The 7,536-nt window shown below is 44.1% G+C and overlaps 1 pseudogene; it reads right to left on the reverse strand.

The window, feature by feature from the left end:
* Positions 1–6,919: 6,919 nt before the first annotated feature.
* LOC126096036 (5S ribosomal RNA) lies at positions 6,920–7,037 on the reverse strand (annotated as a pseudogene).
* Positions 7,038–7,536: the final 499 nt, after the last annotated feature.

The following is a 7,536-nucleotide window of genomic DNA, read 5'->3' on the forward strand; positions in this document are numbered from 1 at the left end:
ACAAACTTTTATTCTAGGCATAGATATCGCAGGACTGACACCACATTTTTATATATCAGATTAGAAGTTTTATTTTCAATAGAAATAAATTCCAATAAGTTTTGATGCAACCCCATGTCTGAAATGTAATATTTCATTAACACTGGTAGAAACTTTGTTAATTTATAATTACTGATATCAACAGATAAACTTACAAAGTTTACATGGTCAAGAACTTCTTTAAGAAATTGTTTGCACCAAGGAAGTAATACTTTATTAACAATGGCTTAAGCTTTGGTTCATTTGGAACTAAAGCTCACATCACAAAGTATTTTAATGACATTTGTTGTGCTATCTGTAGAACAGTAACTATGATTATGACACATGGTGTGGTACACAGAATTCTCTCAGTTGCAGTTGTAGCCTCATCAATTCCTCGTATTTCACAAATTTCACTTTTACTATTTATACATTCGATCTTGATAGAAACTGAAGCTCATAACTGTAACAAATGTGGTTCTCACTACATAGAACCAACATTCATGTGTCTAAGTGAATAGTTTATACATTGGTCAGTGCTATAAAAACTATTATAGTGTATTTTTCTTAAATATTCCTGATGTTTTGTGTTGTTTAGTTCTACAGACAATGCATTCATGATTATTTTCAGTTCATGTACCATATTATTCCAGAACAGGGCCTTGTTATGTACTTTTCTACGAAAATCTTTTCTACTTCTAGTTTCATAAGTATGGGCCTAACTGTTTAATGATGATAATATGTATCCAGGAAACAAAAATTTTAAATTCTGTAAAAATGTTTCTGCATAGTTCCCTAATGGTAATAACTTTCATTATTCTTGTTGCTCATTTTGGAATTTTAAATGATTGTTTTGCAAAACTTACATTTACCCACAGCACCACACCATATTGTTACAGGCTATACACATTTGCATATTAAATACATAGTACTGTTTCAGTATTACATCAGTTCCTAAACAATCTTAAGACATAGCTGTGTTTAATTGCTTTCAATAGTTCATGTTTTTTCCATCTTAAATGATCTCTTAACTAAACTCCTTGAAACTTTGTGTAAGATGTTTGTAGACTCTAAATCATCCACAGATCCCTTCTGCTGTAAACCAGGCTGTGCTACTAACAAGTCGTATGGTAATCATTTATAAAAATCAGGAATAATCGGTGACTGAATACAGGGCCTTTATACACAACATGATTAATTTTCCTGTATCCTGAAAAGTAACTTTTGTTTTCATAACATACTTATACTTTCTCTTGCCTGCCGGAAAGATATGACTCAAACCAATTGTAGGAAAGTGTGCAGATTCCTTATTTGGATAATTTCTTGAGCAGAAGATCATAACTGATCAGATCAGAGGCTTTAAATACATCCAGAAACAGCCCACAGTTTAATTCATTTTATTCTTTAGCACTCAGGACTTGAGTCAAAAAGTGAAAGGCAGCTCCCTCAGCAGATTAATGTTCTGTGAAACCATTTTGAATGTGGACTAATATTTTAATTTTATTAAAAACATTTCATACATTATTATTTTAGAAAAGCTAGGCAACAATGGGGCAGGACTGTAGTTTTACATGTCTTATGTATCATCCTTTATGTGAAGTGCCTTTGCTATTGATTGTTGCTAGTTTGTTGGGAATACTCCTGAACAAAATGATATGTTGATTATATCAGTTATCTGAGAGTCTGTTTTGCTGGAACTTTATTTAATGACCTCAATTATGATGCTACTGGGTTCATATGATGTTTCAATTTTTGGTTTATCCGTTATAGTCACTGGATTTGGAAACAAGGTGTTGTAATTTTTGGGGATATTCTCATCATCATTTGTTGACACTGGCTTTTAATTCAATTTTGTATTGTATTTATATAATGTTAATTACATATTATAGCAATCTCTAAGGGGTCTTCAACACCTCTACCTTCTCCTTTTTATGGTGAATTTATTGTACCTTACTTTATTTCTCCTCCACGAACATGAACCTTGCCAAGGTGGGGTAACTTGCGTGCCAAATAGATACAGGTAGCTGTACTGTAGGTGCAACCACAATGGAGTGTATATGTGGAGAGGCAAGACAAATCTGAGGTTCCAGAAGAGGGTCGTTAGCTTTCTCAGTACCTGAAGGGGCAAAGTCTTGATAACTGTCTGATCCGACTTTGTAATATTTAGCCAACTTGCCCTTGCTATGTTGATGATGTAAATGGATGAAAGCAAGAGGAAACCACAGCTATTAGTTTTCCTCATGTATAGATTGTAAAGAAGGAAGCAGTAACTGATATCACTGTCAGACTGAAATTTCAACCAAGATATCCTGGTTACACCTAAACCAATTAGCCATGTAAGAACACCTCCAGGGCTGACACAGACTTCCAATTCCTCTAACGTTTCCCTCTTATTTCTGAATCAGACAGCTGGCCATTGTCTCACATCGGCAGTCTGACCACAAGAAAGTGGATCTAATGGAAGAGCTACACTGTACTGTAGTAAATATTCTTAAACTCTCAAAATGATGAAATCAAGGAAATAAGTTCACTATTGCAATTACACAGACATTATTCGCTTGCTGTCGAAATGAAATTTTCTGGGTGAACGGCAATTGGTGCTACTTGATAGGAGCAGACTGTGTACTGGTTCTGTGTTTCACCCTCTGCCTTCATTTCATTTTCGTTATCAATTATAGGCACAAGGACTATGATGCACAAGGATCCATTTCAAAAATCCATGCTTAGTGTTACACATCTAACATAATTCCACAATTTGGAGGAGATCCCATTCCATTATCATGCCAAGAAATTAGCTTTGCATCCTCTCGTTCACTAACGAGATGGGTTGAGCAGACAGATTCAGATCTAGCCCACTGCAAACCTCAGTTTCATTCAGCTAATTCTCAGCAAACTGGGAGTGGAGCAGATGGGTTCCCAGCTGGGAATGTTTGAGAGGAGATTGCCAGTGCCGGCATTCAATTGACAACCTGTGGCATAATTAGTTCATGGCACCATCGGCACACGTCCTGGGAGCTGTTTCTGTGGGGATGTAGTTTTGAAATGTGCGAAAAAATGCAGCAAGACAAAAGAAAACATTAAGAGAAATGAAGGGATCATAAGGAAGGTGAAGAAGACGTAGAAGAAGCAGTGGAAGTATTTGAGAGAGCCAACATTAAACAGGGATGGAGATTATGAGGAGATTCGTGACTACCTTTTCTTGTCAGAGTGCCTTCAGTAACTACTAACTACCATCTATGACCTGAAGTCATATCCAGTAGGTTCCCACACTAAGACGCCAGGAGTAACACCATTGTGCCTTCCAAAAATAAAGGAATAAAGGTGTCTCTATCCAAGTCGACACTGTACGCACTGACGATGGTCATCCTGGGTAGTGCAGGACAGCAGTTCATTTCTGAATATGACGTGAAGCTGTTCATCAGCTGTCCACGGTTCCCAGTCATGGCACCACTCCAAATGCAGCCATTTGTGTTGTGGTGTTAACAGCTGCCCATGCATGGGATGCTAATTCCTTAGTCCGGCTGCTGCTAGTTTGCGACCAAAGTGCAGGTTGACACAGAATGTTCTGAAGTCCATCTGTTGTTAGGTGCCGATGTGCATGGGCTATCATGTGCTTGGTGCACAATTCGACGAATCTCCCTTGTGGTGGATGTTGCATGATTCATCCAGCTAGCCGAATGGGGTCCCACAGTTAGGCCCCTGTCGAAGTCTGTTAAGTGCTGATAACACTATCTCACATGAGTAAGTGCCACGTTAGTGTTCTTCACAGTGTTCACTGAAAATCTAATGTTGTTCACGCCCTTTATATACCTTAACTGGTCTGGAAACAATACTAAATACGAACGAAACAAAGGAACTCTGGCGGCCATTCTACTTGTCACAGAGAATTGCAACTATGATTATTACATACCCCTGGGTGGCGTGCAACGTGTTCGATGTTACACTGACAACCGGCCATATCTTTTGGATGCTTCACTTTTGTTATCAGGCATGTGTTTATGCATCGTCTCACTGAAATTTTGTAACAACATAACTTATAAGTTAAGACTGGTGGTTGGTTTTGAGTTTGGAAGTGAAAGTTTGATACCTCGTTGTCGAAACAGGCAACTATAGCTGTTCAGACTCAAAATTACCCTTGCTTAAACTACTTAACAGTTAATGAAAACCTGGTATGCTTCCAAATATGGCAAACTAACAAAGGTGGGTGAGAGGAGGGGAGGAGTGAAGATTATACAATAAATGGCGACAAGCTGGCAAGTGGTGAGCACGAGTGGGCATGGGGGAGGGAAGCACAAAGGCAGTTTGCCCCGGGCAGTGACAGTTACCCTAGTTATGCCATTATTCATTACCGAGGGCAACCTCCAGAGAATCTTGGGTGAAAACTTAAGGAAAACCTTTGGGGTGTGGGAGGTGTTAGAACCACTTATATTTCGTGTCTAAGACGATATCTAACAGACACTGTGCGCATGTGCCTACTGTATATCTGTTGCACATTCATGGCTCTAAACGTTATGACCACTGCCCATGGGAAGAATCAGCAGTGCCTGGTGGCCCCAAAAGGGAAGTACACTCCTGGAAATGGAAAAAAGAACACATTGACACCGGTGTGTCAGACCCACCATACTTGCTCCGGACACTGCGAGAGGGCTGTACAAGCAATGATCACACGCACGGCACAGCGGACACACCAGGAACCGCGGTGTTGGCCGTCGAATGGCGCTAGCTGCGCAGCATTTGTGCACCGCCGCCGTCAGTGTCAGCCAGTTTGCCGTGGCATACGGAGCTCCATCGCAGTCTTTAACACTGGTAGCATGCCGCGACAGCGTAGACGTGAACCGTATGTGCAGTTGACGGACTTTGAGCGAGGGCGTATAGTGGGCATGCGGGAGGCCGGGTGGACGTACCGCCGAATTGCTCAACACGTGGGGCGTGAGGTCTCCACAGTACATCGATGTTGTCGCCAGTGGTCGGCGGAAGGTGCACGTGCCCGTCGACCTGGGACCGGACCGCAGCGACGCACGGATGCACGCCAAGACCGTAGGATCCTACGCAGTGCCGTAGGGGACCGCACCGCCACTTCCCAGCCAAGTAGGGACACTGTTGCTCCTGGGGTATCGGCGAGGACCATTCGCAACCGTCTCCATGAATCTGGGCTACGGTCCCGCACACCGTTAGGCCGTCTTCCGCTCACGCCCCAACATCGTGCAGCCCGCCTCCAGTGGTGTCGCGACAGGCGTGAATGGAGGGACGAATGGAGACGTGTCGTCTTCAGCGATGAGAGTCGCTTCTGCCTTGGTGCCAATGATGGTCGTATGCGTGTTTAGCGCCGTGCAGGTGAGCGCCACAATCAGGACTGCATACGACCGAGGCACACAGGGGCAACACCCGGCATCATGGTGTGGGGAGCGATCTCCTACACTGGCCGTACACCACTGGTGATCGTCGAGGGGACACTGAATAGTGCACGGTACATCCAAACCGTCATCGAACCCATCGTTCTACCATTCCTAGACCGGCAAGGGAACTTGCTGTTCCAACAGAACAATGCACGTCCTTATGTATCGCGTGCCACCCAACGTGCTCTAGAAGGTGTAAGTCAACTACCCTGGCCAGCAAGATCTCCGGATCTGTCCCCCATTGAGCATGTTTGGGACTGGATGAAGCGTCGTCTCACGCGGTCTGCACGTCCAGCACGAACTCTGGTCCAACTGAGACGCCAGGTGGAAATGGCATGGCAAGCCGTTCCACAGGACTACATCCAGCATCTCTACGATCGTCTCCATGGGAGAATAGCAGCCTGCATTGCTGCGAAAGGTGGATTTACACTGTACTAGTGCCGACATTGTGCATGCTCTGTTGCCTGTGTCTATGTGCCTGTGGTTCTGTCAGTGTGATCATGTGATGTATCTGACCCCAGGAATTTGTCAATAAAGTTTCCCCTTCCTGGGACAATGAATTCACGGTGTTCTTATTTCAATTTCCAGGAGTGTATATAAGCGGAGAAGGGACGAATGGGAAATCATTCGAGCAACGATACAGTTCACAAATGGGCACTCTGACATAAGAGACTTTGATAAAGGGCAAATCTTTATGGAATGACACCTGAGATTGAGCAGTTTGGAAATGGCGTAGCTGGATGGCTGTTCGTGTGGGAATGTTGTCGGCGCCTACGGAAAGTGGTTGAAGGACACTGAAACCCTGAGTAGGCGACAATATATGGGCGTCCGCAACTCAAGACAGAACGAGGAGGTTGGAGGTTTAGCCACTGTGCAAAACAGGATAGGCAGCGATCTGTGGCAAAGCTGATGACAGAGTACAATGCTGGTGCGGGCACAAGAGTTCCAGAAGACGCCGTACAGCATATACAACTGAACAAGGGCTTTGCAGCAAAGCCACCCGTGTTCCCATGTTGACCCAATGGTATTGTTGCAGAGGGTGGGGAATCATTGAGACTACGGTTCAAAGGACACACGTTGCCTGGTCTGAAGAATTACTGTACTTTTCTTGTTACACCGTATTAACGGTTATGTTCGTTTAGGCTGTCATCCAGGAGAACTGATGCTTGAAAGGTGCGCCGCACCACAGACGCAATCCGATGTGGGCAGTGTTATGCTGTGATGGCCTGGAACTCCATAGGGCCTGTGGCAGTAATCGAAAGCACCTAACAGCTATGGACTGAAACTAAAACTAAACTCCGTCTGAACAGACCTTGGAAGGCCCAACGCTACTGACTGGCCGCCGTATTATCCTCAGCCCACAGGCATCACTGGATGCGGATATGGAGGGGTATGTGGTCAGCAAACTGCTCTCCTGGCCGTATGTCAGTTTCCTAGACCGGAGCTGCTACTTCTCAATCAAGCAGCTCCTCAGTTCGCCTCACAAGGGCTGAGTGCACCCCACTCGCCAACAGCGCTCGGCAGACCAGACGGTCACCCATCCATGTGTCAGCCCAGCCCGACAGCGCTTAACTTCGGTGATCTGACGGGAACCTGTGCTACCACCGCGGTAAGGCCGTTGGCACAACTATGGACTACGTGAACATTATGGTGGATCACCTGCATCCCTCCACGCTAAATGTCTACCCCGACAGTGATGCCATTTAGCAGCAGTATAACTGCTTGTGCCACAAGGTCAAAATCACGCGACCGTGGTTTGAGAAGCATGGTAGTGATCTCACATTGGTATGTGGTCACTAAATTCTCTTGGTCTGAAACAGATGGAAAACATCTGGAAATCGTTTGGGTGCCATATTCGCGCCCAAAAACAATGGTTCCTTATTTTAGGGGAAGTGCGTGACCAAGGAACAGATTTGAGGTATCAAATAACTCTGGAACAAACCAAGATCTTGACGAATTCATGTCACATAGAACTGCTGCTGTATTGCTCCCAAATGTGGACCGACATGCTGTTAAGCAGGTGATCAGAATGTTTTGGCTCATCAGCGTATGTATATCTGCAAATATGTACAACAGAATGAGACCAATGACTTGCTTGACATTTGTCTCATTGTACCTGACT

Source organism: Schistocerca cancellata, chromosome 8 (genome assembly GCF_023864275.1).
Source record: "Schistocerca cancellata isolate TAMUIC-IGC-003103 chromosome 8, iqSchCanc2.1, whole genome shotgun sequence".
NCBI classification, from domain to species: domain Eukaryota; kingdom Metazoa; phylum Arthropoda; class Insecta; order Orthoptera; family Acrididae; genus Schistocerca; species Schistocerca cancellata.